The sequence below is a fragment of the Nyctibius grandis genome, chromosome 29 (assembly GCF_013368605.1).
Source record: "Nyctibius grandis isolate bNycGra1 chromosome 29, bNycGra1.pri, whole genome shotgun sequence".
Classification (NCBI taxonomy): domain Eukaryota; kingdom Metazoa; phylum Chordata; class Aves; order Nyctibiiformes; family Nyctibiidae; genus Nyctibius; species Nyctibius grandis.
Window position 1 is genome coordinate 1408659 of NC_090686.1, and position 13608 is coordinate 1422266.

Here is a 13608-nt window from a genome sequence, read left to right on the forward strand (position 1 = left end):
GCGGGGCGGGGCCGCGGGGAGGGCGGGGCCGCGGGGGCCGGGCCGCGCGCGGCCAGGTGGGGCGGGGCGGAGGGGGCGGGGCGGGCGCCGGCCGCCGGCCGCCGATTGGCCGCGGCGCGCTCGTGCCGCCGGTTGCTAGGCGCCGCCGGCCCCGCCCCCAGGTACGTGCCCGCGCGGGGTCGCGCTCGCGCCGCGCCGCCCGCTCGGTGCGTCGGGGCCGCTGGCGGCGAGAGCCGGCGGGGAGCGGCCTCCGGGCCCGGCCGTCGCACGGTGAGGGGCCGCGGGGACGGTGCGGGGGGTGCCCTGGCCTCCGCCCGGCCGCGCGGGGCTGCGGCGGCACCTGCCGGGCCGCCCTGCCCTTGGCCTACCGGGCGGGCCGGCGCCGGGGCCGGGAGCGGCGGCGCGGCCTGGGCAGAGGCGCGGCGGGCTCGGGCCTCCCGGTGCGCGGGCAGCGGGGCGGTCCGGGCCTTCGGGGGGGTGGCCCGCCGCCGCCGCCTCAGCCCCGGCGCGCCCTCCGCGGCCTGCAGGGGCCGGGCGCGGGCGGCGGCCCGGGCTGGCTGCGGGGTCCGGCGCCGCTGCCCCGGTCTCGCCCCGCTTCCCTCCTCCACCTCGTTGTTTTCCCGCTGCCCCGTGCCCGACCCCCGCCGGGGCCGCTGTTCGGGCGCCGTCCGGGGCCCCCCGGGGCCTGGGTGGGCGCCGCGCCCAGGGGTGCCCGGCGGGGCGGGCGGCGGAGCGGGCCCGGTGCGGGGCTCCGAGCGGCTGGCGCCGGGTTGGGCTGTACCGGGCGCGGCGTGGGGCTTCGCTGCAGGCTCGGCGGGGGCGGTGGGAGCGGCCCCGGGTGCCGGAGGTGGTGGCAGCCGGTCCGTGGCAGCTCTCCCCGGGACCGGCCCGGCTCCCCGGGAGCGCAGGTGGATGTCCAGGGCCCCGGCGGAGGGCGGTGTCCCTGCGGGTGCGCTCCCCTCGCAGTCCCAGGCCGGGGTGCAGGGCAGCCCTGCGGCTCCCGGCCCCGCTTCGGGCCAGGCCGGGCTCCGTGGGCTCCCAGGGCTGCCGCTGGGGCTCACCGCTGCGAGCGTCGCTAACAGCAGAGGCTGTTCCGGGCACAACAGACCCCCAGTTCAGCTTTTATTTTCAGTCAGTCAGCCGGGCGGGTGACTAAACGCAAGTAAATAAGTTCTGCTGCACAAAAAGGCGTGAATGCAGAGTATTCCTTGTGGCCTCCCTGGCTCCTGGGAAGCAACAGGCTGCGGAGCGGCTCGCCCCCCTCTCCAGCACCCATCAGGTCAGCGGGTGTGGATTTATCAAGTTTTGACACAGGTTTGCAGGTTGTAAACTCCCCGTGTGTGCTTTGAGAGCTTAACGTGGTCTCTGCTGCTCTGGGAGGGAAGGTGCGGGCAGGGGGGGACGGGACGTGGGAGTTGGCCTCAGGGCACAGTCACTCCGAGGTGGTGCATCTCCCTTGCCTCTGGAGCTTTGGGCTCCTGGGCTTGGGAAAATGGCACTGACGTTGTTCACGTGTCCAAAATGAGACTAAAATCCTCCTTTTGTATAAAAAGACCAAGTATTCACTTATCTTCTCTCAGCCCCTCCAGGCAGGGGCTTCTTTCCACTACAGGATGGACCACTAGCGTCCCTTGCCTTGGGAATACTGTCCTTAACAAAATTCATGATGTAACTTTCTATGTGGGATGCTGTCTCTTCCCATCTTTAGCTTTACAGATTCCTTTCCTCGCTTCAAGAGTTTCTAATTCAGCATAGGTTTCTTCGCACGGTCTCTGCCGCTATTCCGAGCATCCTAAACCACTTATTCGTTCTTCCCCATGCTTACCATTGCACTCTTCTATCCTAAATATAGGGTAGTATGCCAACGGCTGAAGCTTGAGAGCAGGCTGAAGTGCTGGGAACACCGCTGTTTACTCAGAGGAGTAATCAGCAAAGCCTGGCTGATTCCAGGTCGCGCCGTCTCCTTGCTGAAGGAGGTTACGCTCACTTTTCTGGGAGCTGGCACAAATTCTTGAATAACTAGAAGATGTTGTTGACGGTGCATGCTAGCTTAGAAATACCCATTTCTTTCAGTAATGTGTAAAGTGAGTAGTAAATTCTTGATACTAGGCCTGGAGAATTGGTAAAAGCCGTGGGGCTGGTATCGGTAAAGGTGTTCTGCGCCTCGCTGAGTACCAGTAGGTTTTGTGTGGGATTTGATAACCCCGAGCGCTCCTCTGCTTTTAGAAATGGCTGGTACTCAGTGCTAGCTCGAGCGCTGCTTATCCACTTCTTTCTCCTCTCGTCTCTCACTGCCTGGTGTGCTGGGCTCGGCTGCTGCGAGACATGAAGGAGGACACGTGGCAGGTAGAGTGAGACCTTTTGCCAGCTTCGGCGGTGAAGTGCGTGGTTAGAATTGCCTCAAAGCTCTGACCGTGACTTGTGTTCCACGGACGGCTGGTCTGGAGGAATTCTCGCGTGTCCCGTCGGCAGAGCGGTGCGCTGGCAGCGAGGGGGGAACGTCGGAGGGAGCGCTGCGTCCCAGCTTGTGCCAGCTGGCCGGCCGGAGGGGTGCTCTGCACTAAAGACCAGAGGTCCCGCTCGGCTCTGACAGAGAAGAGGGCCGTGCGGCTGCAGCAGCGGGGTCCTGGGGGAATTTTCATGCTTTATTGTGCGCGGCACAGGTGTGGGATACATCAGGAACGATGTCTCCTTGCCTTTTCCGTGTCCCTTGGAGAGGTTGTCCTGGAGAGGTACCAGGGTGCTGTACCAGCCTGGGGAGGAACTCCAGCTGACGGGAGTAAAACTGTCTCATTTCATCAGTGAGAGCTATCTGAAAAGTTTTGTTGCCAGGATGATTTTGGATGGTTTGTGCCTTTCCTCCTGTTAGCTGAGGTATAGTACAGAGGATTTAATCCTAGTCCTGATTAATTAGAATGAGGAAAATGCCAACTCTAAATTCTCCTTGGGCAAACAGGGGTTGTGTAAATAAATGCCCCGGCATTCTTTGTGGTGCTTATAGACTGTCTACCAATTACTTCTGGTCTCTTGCTGAATCAGTGGGAGGCTGTTGCTCCTTGAGCTCCGAGTACTTCGGCGGTGATTTGGGAAAAATACAAATAAACATGGTTGGATTGACCTAGGGTATCTGAGCTCTTGGTATGCTGAAAATGTTTGTTCTTAGGATGTTTGTGCAGTCTGGAGAGCTCTGTACCTTAAACCCCATTTGCAGAGGACTGTGACCATGTTTAACCTGTGGAAAAATAAAAGATCAGCCCAAAGAACCTGTGCTTTTGGGGCTTGCTCTGTGAGGTTGGGTATGTTTGAGCAAACTGCCAAGGTGCTGCTGGACAGAAAGTTAATGCATTAACCGGCCTGACTGCGCGGAGTAGGTGCGCTTCCTCGTCTAATGCGTTTTCCTGTCTGTAAGCTCCTGGCGTTTATCTGTTGGCTTAAACTGTCTCTGGTTCAGCTTTTCTGGGATAAAATTTTAGCTTGCCAGTGGGAAAGATGGTGCTATGTATTTGATGTTACCGCTTTCTTTGTGGGTGCGTTTTTCATGAGCATCCGAGCTGATGTGCTGGTGCAATGCTGTCTGTCTGTAGGAGATGGTCCGAGTCCCCTGGCCAGGCAGGGCTGCTCCCTTCCCCTCACGGGTGCCTGCTTGGCCTGTGAGCAGGTCACCTGGGCACCAGCAGAAAGCTCCCTGGCTCTTGTGCATGGTTTGTGAGCTGTTCTGGGTGTCTGATGGGGAGGAGACAGGGCAAGGTGAGTGGCATGGCTTTGCTGGGGGTGTGGGGAGGCAATGGGGGCCTCCCTCTGCTGTTGGCAGTGACCTGCCTGGACGGGCAGATGTGGCTTGAAACCACAACCCGAATTAAAGCTGGAGCTTCTTGCCTGATGGTAACTTCTGCCCGAGTTATTAGCTGGGGTGCAAGTGATAAAGGCACTCTAGGAATGCACCCTGTTTTCCTGAGTGCTGTGTCCTGCTCAAGGTCACCTCAGCCCAGCAGTGCTGGTGTCTGGGAGCCAGGCTCGATGTGTGCTAGGAAATGCCCCGGCACCTCTGCCGACGGCAGCAGTGCAGCCTTGCGGCTCTGCCACCTCCAGGGTCCCATCCCGGGGCAATGTGCTGGGACCCGAGAGCTGGAGGGGGCTGCTGGGCTACATGTGCTCCCACCGCTCCTTACGGTGGCCCTTGCCTCTGTCTAACTGCGGAGAGCTCGCAACGGCCCCCCAAACCGTAACACAGATGGTGTTCTGCTGGGTGGCCTCCTGAGCTGTGTCACTGCCAGGCCACGTCAGCCCAAAAGCCACCACGGTTGTCCCCGTGGCAGGCGCAGTGAGCAGCGGAGGGTGATGTGCCTGGGACGGCTGAGCTGGCCTAGGGCTTGCTGCTCTCGGAGAGGTCTGACCTCCAGACACACCGGTGTGGTGTTTGTAGTCTTGCTGCGCTGATCTTTTTATTTCCTGGGTTAACTTTCAGCAAATCAGTAACCTGAATTGTCCATGGAGGAGCTTGTAGATGCCCCAGCCAGAAGGAGCTTGTCAACACCCCGGCAGTGCGTGTGGAGAGGAATCCTGGAGGAGGAGGAGGAGGGAGAGGTGGCCATGGTCCCTGTGCTGGGGGTGGTGGGTTAGCTCAGGACGAGCAGATGCCTCAGCCAGCCTCGTGGCTTGATGCTCTTAGAAGGGCCCTTCTCTTTCCCTGCTTTCAGCTGTGCCCTCGTGCCTCCTCCCACGTGCCAGCTGTGGTGCTGAGCTGATGTGTTGATGAGCTGATCCTGCTAACTTGGCATAAAATTGGTCTTTTTTTTTTCAGCTTGACCCTTTCTCCACTGGCTTAGCAAAGTGGTCCAGAGGGGAGTCAGACCACCCTCAGAGGGAGGGAGCCTTTGTGTCAGCAGAGCTCTCCCTTGGAACGGTGCTCTTAGCCATAACAGCTATCTTCTTCTTCAAGGTTTAGTTGTCCCCCCGTGGTTTCACTGGCCTGCAGGTATCCTCTAGGCCTGGAGAGTTAATTCTTGATGGGATTCAAAGTACATTATCTCTGGCAGACCTTCAATGGGGCTTGGAGACAGTGGTAGAACTTGTCCCAGCCCCACAGGTGGACAGTGTTCAGCTTTGGTTTGGGTTTTTCATTAGAAAAACAGGCTCCTAGCCTCATCTAACCTGTAAGCAGGTATCTGAATGAAGGTCTACGCTGATGACTTCTCCTTTTTTCCCTTTTTTGTGTTGTGGTCTCACTGCAGTGGTCAACTGTGGCATTTGCCATCATTGCAACCCCGAATAAGGCTACGGTGTGTATTTTCTACTGTGCTTTCTGAGAAGGGCTCAGCTCACAGAGGGTTACATGGGCAGCTTCAGAAATATTTTGGATCCTGGCTCCTCAGAGCTTTCCAACAAATTGGCTTAGAAGCCTCTTCAGGCAATAGTCAGTTTTGCAAATGCTCCTCAGTAAGGACCTGACGAGCGGCATTCCTGCCCTCCCTCCTCGGGGCTGGAGCAGTGATTACCGGAGAGGTTTCAGTTTACTCTAGCATAGTTACAGGTCACGCGAGTGGTGAATGCATATAGGCGATGAATTCACACTGGGTCTTCTCTTTTTTTTGATCTAGATTGTACGTTCAGGCTTCAGAAAGCTTAATCTTCTGTGAAGTGTGTTCCTTAAGGGCGGGGATTAGCATTCAGTAATTTTGATGAGAGTTTCCGGTAGCAGATATCGATCATTCTGTATCAGTCCTAAGGGCTAGGGATTGATTTTGGATGAGCTTGAGTAAGAAGAGGCTGGGCGATAGTTTGAACCAGCAGTTTTCCACTTGAGCGTTGAATTACAAGTGATGTGAAAGCCTTGTGCCACTCTCACAACTTCGGATCGCGACGAGTCGGTCCCTTGCTGGGGTGGCACTGCCTGCTGCTTGTCACGTAGGCTTCTTCCCTCTTTTTTTGTGCAAGGTCAGCCCCCGAATGGACTCTTCCAGGCCCTTTGGGTAACACATCTCTCCTCAGAGCTCCCGTGAGGCCCCAAAAGGATTTCCTTGTGTGTGTGTTTGTCTTCTTTGGGACTTCTCAGTTACAAGGGAGAGGGACCAAGAGTGGGCAATAAAAACAATCCCTGTCTCTAGTGCTCGGTTATCCAGCAGTCCAGGATGGCCTTCAGGTACCACTTTAATCAAAATGGAAATAGTCGCTGCGTTTTTTTCCAGCATGGCTTCTGTGCCGCTCCTGTGAAGTTACTCTCTAGAGCCCTTCGGTACTGGTCTCTAGCTGAGGGTCTCCTCTACAGCAAGGGAAAGGTTCATCAGGCCACCCCTAAATATTGCTGAAATAATGGTGTAGAAATGTAAGGTGAGATCTTTTGTTGTCTTTGTGGCTCCCGGGATTCCTACAGCAAAGCCTTACGCAGGTGGGTAGCAAGAGGCATTTTGAGCCAGGGGACACAAAAAGATACGAGTGTGTGCTGATGCTGAATGCTCAGGAGCTCTCCCTTCCTCTAAGGAAAAGACCTTCCCTCTAGATCTGCTGTCTCTGAGGGTAAGTACTTTACTTTTCCCAAAGGAAGCAGTTCTTCTAATAAAATGGTCTGGCAGTCATCTACGAACAGAGTCTGATGCCAGCGGAAAATCTGGCATGATGGTTTTGACATTGGGATTGCAATGATACGAATATTCCAGGCTGCAGTGATTCCCCGTGCACGTCCCTTAGACTTTCTAGTTAGGTCTTGGCATCTGTGGAGTATCTGAGCTCTCTGTGCTGTAGGAGCCGATTCCTGCATGACAGACCATGCATGGTGTTTTCCCACCCCAAAGGAAATATTTCCAGTGGAATTTTTATGATACTGCCTGAGGCCAGCATTGGAAAATAAAAGGTGGTTATTTTAAAACCTTCTCCGAGTTAAACTTTGCAGGATCCTATCGGAAAGATACACAGAATCAGTGTAGCTGTGTCTCTTTTTTTCTCTAAAAAATTAGACTTCTACCTCTACAGACACAGGGTAAAGACTGGACGAGGATGGGGCTGTGCTGGTTCAAAGGGAGGATCTTCCTCTAGTATTTTTCTTAAAACTCAAACCCCCCTTGCCTATCTGCTCCCCAAAATCCTCAGCATCCTTCCTTCCTCCTGCATCCTGTGCAGTTAAGACATGTTGGAAGGTACAATTTCAGTAGTACTGGCAACAAGTGAACTTAATAGGTGCAAGCAAATTGTATCCTTGATTTCGTTAGTTCTCACACCGAGTTCATTTAAAGCCTCTGCCACGTGGTGCTTGTGCGCAGGATAGCCCTTGTACGGGTGCGTGAGCGGTCCCGCGAGCTTTGGAGCGTGGTCCCAACGCGGATCTGTCCGTCCTGTGTGAAATAGCATCAGGAATAGGGCAGTAAACGTCATTTTAATTAGTGTCCAGGCCAGATCAACGATGTTTTTGTTGGTGGCCGTCATACAGAAGTGATGTGGACTAACGATCTCGGGTAATTTAACGTAAAGGTCTGTGCCCTGGCGCTGTATGTGTTTGCACAGTATCAATTCTGTCCCCCCCAGAGTGAGCTGTTTGGCCAAAATGTGAGACGTCGTGTCCTCTGCGTGGGGAATTCGGTGCTTCCAGCGGGGTTTGTGAAGCCAGTGCTGTATGTTTATCCGTATGCCCACAGCCTTGCGCCGCTTGCTCCTTCAGGAAACGCCTTATCACATCTTAGAATAAAATTTTCTTTGAATGTCAGGGGTCAGCCTTTAGGGGGGTAAGAAGTTTGATCCTCTGAGGATAACAATTGCTGAGAGTAAATACAAATCCCTTTTAGAGACGTACAGAGGAAGCTAAAGCAACATGTTGTAACAGTACTGCCTGCAGAACGCCGTGATATCTTGGGAGTAAACTGTTTGTAAGAGACCTATAAGAATAGGGCTTTATAGCCTTGTGAAAACTTAGTAATCAAAGTGAATGTGAAAAAGGGTTCATTTGCTACGGGTGAAGATGTAAAATTGTATATTGTGGACTTAAAGCATTGAGAAGGTGTTCCCCTGTGTGGTAATGGTGATAAGCTGGGAAAAAACTTGTTCTGCCTGCTGAAGGTGGCAGAGTGAAGCACTCCGTGATTACCATGGCTAATTCGGGCGTGAGAAGGTTTGCTTAAAAGCCTCGATGAGAGGTGGACGAGCTCCTGGAGTCTAGAAGCAGTGCTCCAGACCTGTGATGTGGTTCAGTCACCACCCTCCCCTCAAACCAGTGCCCCTAATTCCTGGAAACTGGAATCCCGACCCTCCTCTTCCTCCTCCCCGCCGCGCTGGTTCTGTGTGGCTGTGCCGAAGCCTGCTGTGCTCCCGAAATGTCCTAGTCGTTGGGTCCAGTGGAAACGGTGCCACTGCTCCTCGCCTCCACCTCCTGCTTTCCCCCTGCCCCAGCACTGGTGGGTCAGAGCCAGGACCTGTGGGGACAGGCAGGGCCGTGCATCGCTCGCTGGCGGCTCAGCGACTTGATCTGCAAACTGGATGCTGCCCTGTGTGTCCCAGGGGAGACGGGTCGTGGTACTGTCCTGCTGTCATGGGAAGAAACTGTTTCCTGCAGACCTCTGCACTGCATCCTGGTGCTCTGCGCTTTGCTCCGGCGTGCCCCAGCTCCGCAGCCTCCAGCCCTGTTCTCTTCCCTGAGTTGCAGGCGCCTAAAGCTTCCGCTCGAGGTGCATAGCTTTGTGTAGCGAACTTAATCCTCCTGACTTCAGGTAAGCCTTTCACACCTTTGATGGATTTCTTACAGTCTGTTCACGTGCTGGTGGAAAACCATTGCCTTGATGTGATGCTTCAGGAGATCGTTTGAGGCACCTTCTCCCCTGCTTCGTAAAGCAAAGCAGAGAACTGAGGAGGCAGTGAGATGTAGGATTTGATTTTTTTCCTGGAGTTAAGATGAAACCAAGGTACTGCATATAGGGGCGGTTCTGCCCTTTGTGCATTGGCTGCATGTACCTGCATTTTGTGATGAGTCGGTCAGCTCGGATCCTGCTGGAAGAGCAGCCTCCCACCAGCACGAGGGAGATCAGACAGCACGGCTGGGTGCAGAGCCCTTCCCTGGGAGTGTCCTTTGGACTGGTGTAGGCTGTTGCTTGGTCACTCCAGCTGAGAGCCCGGGGAAGAGTGCTTCAGCTGCTGAAGCCCTGTTTTCTGGTCATATATGGGAATTTAGGCCAGCTAAGCTGACTCCCTGTGTTTAGGGGTGGGGTTCTTCTTTAAGCAACTTAAGATGATGATTCTTAGCGAGTCGTGCGCAGCTGACTCTGAGCCCTGTTTGGGACCAGCAGTCTTGGGCTGTGCCAACTGGAAAAGGTCAGCTGAAGCTGGGAGCCGCCTGGGCACCCGGCTAGGTGCCTGCTTTGGAGCGAGGAAAAGCCGCCCCCGGTATCAGCAGAAGCAGATGGCTCAGCTCTGCAGCCTGAACTCGTCCAGGAGCAGACACCTTTCATTTCCCAGTGGTTCAAAGCAGACCCAGGCACGTACAGAAGCTTGTAAGCACATGGCTCCACATCTCAAAGAAGCAGAAAACCTGTCTGCTCCCTACCGGGAGTGGAGGAAGAGTCTTGGTGGGAAACTTGGTGATGTAAATCTAATCTAAGGAGATGGTCTTGAGGATCAGCTGATTGAAGTGGCCAGTGTCTTCCTGCGTGGGCTTTGTGTTAGCAGCCAGCTGAGCTGATTTGCAAAGCATTTCTGAAGGCAAACAGTTGTCCTGTTTACCTCGCTTCTCCTCAATGGGGAGGAATTACCTGTGTCAGCAGAGCTGGGAAGTTATTTTTCATCCTTAGGCTTGCTTGGGAGGAGGATACATTTGAACTGGTCTGGGTGTAACTAGTTAAAGATCCTTCTGGAGCAGAAACAACGCAAAACACTGCTGCTCCCCGTCTGGGTGGTGATCCTGAACAGGAGCGCAGCCCTTTGGGGAAAACGGTGCTACAGCAGTAGCTGGTGCTGCCGAGCAGCCTGCATTATTGCTCCGGGCCCTTAGGCTGGGCTCTGGGACTCACACAAGTTGATGTGGAGGCCGTTCATTCAGGAGAGAGGTCTTGCAGCAGCGTCTGGTTCCATTTGCTGTTGGCAGGCTTTAGAGCAGTCCTTTGCATAGAAAAGTCACATGAGAAAAGCATTTAATGTATTTTTAGATGTCTTTTAAAGTGGCTTAGTAGCTGAAAAGCAACGTGCATCAGGTCACTGGCCTGCTTGCAGCGGTGTGCCCAGCAGTGCTCGAGCGGGCTGTTGATGTGGAATAGATCCAGCGGGAGAGTTCTGCTGCCGGGGGATCGCGGTGCCGGGATGCAGCTGGCCGTGGGAGGCGGCCCTCGCTGTCCGTGTGTGCTGCTCTGGTGCTGGTCAGAACAATAGTGGGAAATGAACGGGAGATGTCCAGCTGAAACCAGTTTAATTTCTTTTTCCCCTCTACCTTTTGGAATCGTTTGGGTTTTCTTTGGTGACTTTGTGCAGTGCTCTCCCACAGCACGGTTTTTTACAGGGTCCAAACTTGGCGTGCACAGCTGCTTTGGTTGGTGGGAGCTGGTGCTGCTGGCAGAAGAGGTCCTGCCTTTCACTTATGCTGGTGCAAGGGAAAAGAGAAGGGGTCTTGCAGACCCTGCATCCACCCAGGAAGCTGAGCCAGATGGAAACTAGCCTCTTGTTTGCCACTTGCTGGATTTCTTTGATGTGTGTCTGTTCCCCCATCCACTTCTCTGTGCAGCTGTAACACTTGTACCAGCACAAAGAGGGGAGAGGAGTGGGATGGGAGAGGTGGAAATGCTTCCTCTGGAAGTAACACTGGATTAAAAGGACTGCAAAGCTGGCCGTGATGCTGCTGCGGGTCTTCAGGCAGGTCGGGGCACGTCTGCCTTGGGAGGATGAGCCAGGGAGAATCATAGAATCACAGAATGGTTTGCGTTGGAAGGGACCTTAAAGATCATCTAGTTCCAAACTAAGGCAGGGACACCTTCCTCTAGACCCAGTTGCTCCAAGCCCCGTCCAACCTGGCCTTGAACACTGCCAGGGAGGGGGCAGCCACAGCTTCTCTGGGCAACCTGGGCCAGTGTCTCACCACCCTCACAGTTAAAGAATTTCTTCCTAATATCTAATCTAAATGTCCCCTCTTTCAGTTTAAAACCATTCCCCCTCGTCCTGTCACTACTTGCCCTTGTGAAAAGTCCCTCTCCCGCTTTCCTGTAGCCCCTTCAGATACTGGAAGGTGCTAGAAGGTCTCCCCGGAGCCGCCTCTTCTCCAGGCTGAAGAGCCCCAACTCTCTCAGCCTGTCTCCAGAGCAGAGGTGCTCCAGCCCTCTGAGCATCTTCATGGCCTCCTCTGGACTCACTCCAACAGCTCCATGTCCTTCTTCTATTGGGGCTCCAGAGCTGGACGCAGTACTCCAGGTGGGGTCTCACGAGAGCGGAGCAGAGGGGCAGAATCCCCTCCCTTGACCTGCTGGCCATGCTGCTGGGGATGCAGCCCAGGATACGGTTGGCCTTCTGGGCTGCAGGCTCACATTGCCAGCTCATGGTGAGCTTCTCATCACCCATCACCCCCAAGTCCTTCTCCTCAGGCCTGCTCTCAATCCATTCTCCGCCCAGCCTGTGTTTGTGCTTGGGATTGCCCTGACCCACATGTAGGACCTTGCACTTGGCCTTGTTGAACTTCATGTGGTTCTCACAGGCCCAGCTCTCAAGCCTGTCAAGGTCCCTCTGGATGGCATCCCTTCCCTCCAGCGTGTCGACCACACCGCACAGCTTGGTGTCGTCGGCAAACTTGCTGAGGGCACACTCAATCCCACTGTCCATGTCACCAACAAAGATGTTAAACAGGACCGGTCCCAATACCGACCCCTGAGGAACGCCACTCGTCACTGGTGTCCACTTGGACATTGAGCCGTTGACCGTAACTCTTTGAGTGCGACCATCCAGCCAATTCCTTATCCACCGAGTGGTCCATTTGTCAAGGCCATGTCTCTCCAATTTAGAGACAAGGATGTCATGCGGGACAGTGTCAAATGCTTTGCACAAGTCCAGGTAGATGACATCAGGTGCTGTAACCCTGTAGAAGGCCACCAAATTTGTCAGGCATGATTTGCCCTGGTACAGCTATTCCTTTCTCTACAGAACATTGAGTTTCCAAGTCTTTGCCACTGCAGGAGAACACATGCTGCTTGTGGGCCTGGGGTTGCGTGATCTCTCGAGCTCTTCATGGGCCGTTGAATAGGAGGAAGAGTGCAGTGGAGTAGGAAGGAAGCATGATGCACTGCATGGCCGTGCGTCAGGGACGGGAGCGTCACTGTAATGCACGCGTTGGGGGGTGGAGGTTATTTCTGTGGAAGTATGAGCTGAAATCCTGGGTTGCGCATACGGGGTGAGATTATTGGCATGTCGGTTACTTGGTGCTTGTTTGGTGGCCGGGCTGTTACAGCCATGCCTGTGACTTCAGCAGAAAATTTATTTGCAGGAGTCTTGCCCTTTCAGAATAAGCTAAAAGAATGGAAAGCGATGGCAGGCGAGGAGAGCAGGGGACTTGAGAGCAGCCTCCTTCGAGAGCAGCAGTATTTCTGTAACAGCTCACGCAAAATACTAATGTAAATAAGACAAGCTGTGAGTTCTACCTTGAAGCATCTGGTGAGGTGACTCTTCAGTGATAGTGTGTAGGCAGGTGGGACAAGAGAGCTGGCAAGTGCCAGATCGCTCTCCTTGTTCTCTGGAACAGTTTTGACCATAAATGATGAAAGAGGAGGCGGCCAGACAAAACCTGGAGAAGGTGCACTTTTTTTCTCATTTATTTGCTAGGGTGCTTAATCATGGGAAGAAATAGCTGGGGGGAGACTATGGCTGTCCCATGTCTTGAAGTCTTGGACTCAAGATTTGCTTTGATCAAGTGGGGGAAACTTTAGGGACCTGCGTAACAGATCTCACTAGACGCTACCCTTGAATGTGATGTGGGCACGTTTAAGAACATAATCTAAAATGCAAACATTGAGCTTTTCAATATGACCAGCTAAACTAAGTGTTTATTTAGCAAGAAAATTTGTTTTCCTTGTCCCTGTCACTTAAAATGAGCGTGGCTGTGCTAAGAGCTCCGCCGAGCTGTCGCTGCACCTCACTCAAAGCCCCAAATCACGGCTTGATTTATGCCGCCTCAGTTTGAGCCCAGGTTTCTGGAGGTGAATTGTAACGGCGAAAGCGGAGCCGGCACTGGAGCGTGGCGCTCGTCGGTGGGTCCGCTGGCAAAGGGCATCTGGAGGTGCCGCAGAACCGCTGCCTGCCGCGGGTTGTCTGGGGGGTTAAAGCTGGACGGGTGCTCTCGGGAGAACGCGGCAGCAGATGGACGGCTGCATGTGCCGCTGTCGGGACTGCCTTGTAGGGAGATGTGCCGGCAGCCCGGGACCGTCCCGTCCCTCCCGGGCCGGCTGCCGGCCATTTCTGGGAAGGCACCGGGGCCAGTGGCTCCCATGGTGCTAGGGATGCCCAGGGTGCATTTTAGTGCACGTATAAATACTAGCAGGTTTTGGATGCGTTGCAAATTCTCCTCTGGTCCTTTTATTAAGCCCGCGTCGTAAATAGGTTGGTGCTGGCTTGTGGGTCCGGCTGATCTGTCATTAGAAATGATGTAACGATTAAACTCAGTGACAG

At 54.5% G+C, this 13608-nt stretch overlaps 1 protein-coding gene across 4 annotated transcripts in view; it reads left to right on the forward strand.

The window, feature by feature from the left end:
* The first annotated feature begins 184 nt into the window (after positions 1–184).
* The window catches only part of DAG1 (dystroglycan 1), a 53768-nt gene continuing 40344 nt past the window's right edge, over positions 185–13608 (forward strand). The window contains exon 1 of one of the 4 annotated variants that reach the window (XM_068419871.1): positions 185–270. The gene's annotated coding sequence lies outside the window, so the exon portion shown is untranslated. Of the gene's footprint in view, positions 271–1296; positions 1315–2856; positions 2875–8672; positions 8691–13608 lie in introns of those variants that run through there. The other 3 variants (XM_068419874.1, XM_068419878.1, XM_068419877.1) reach the window with 3 other exon arrangements.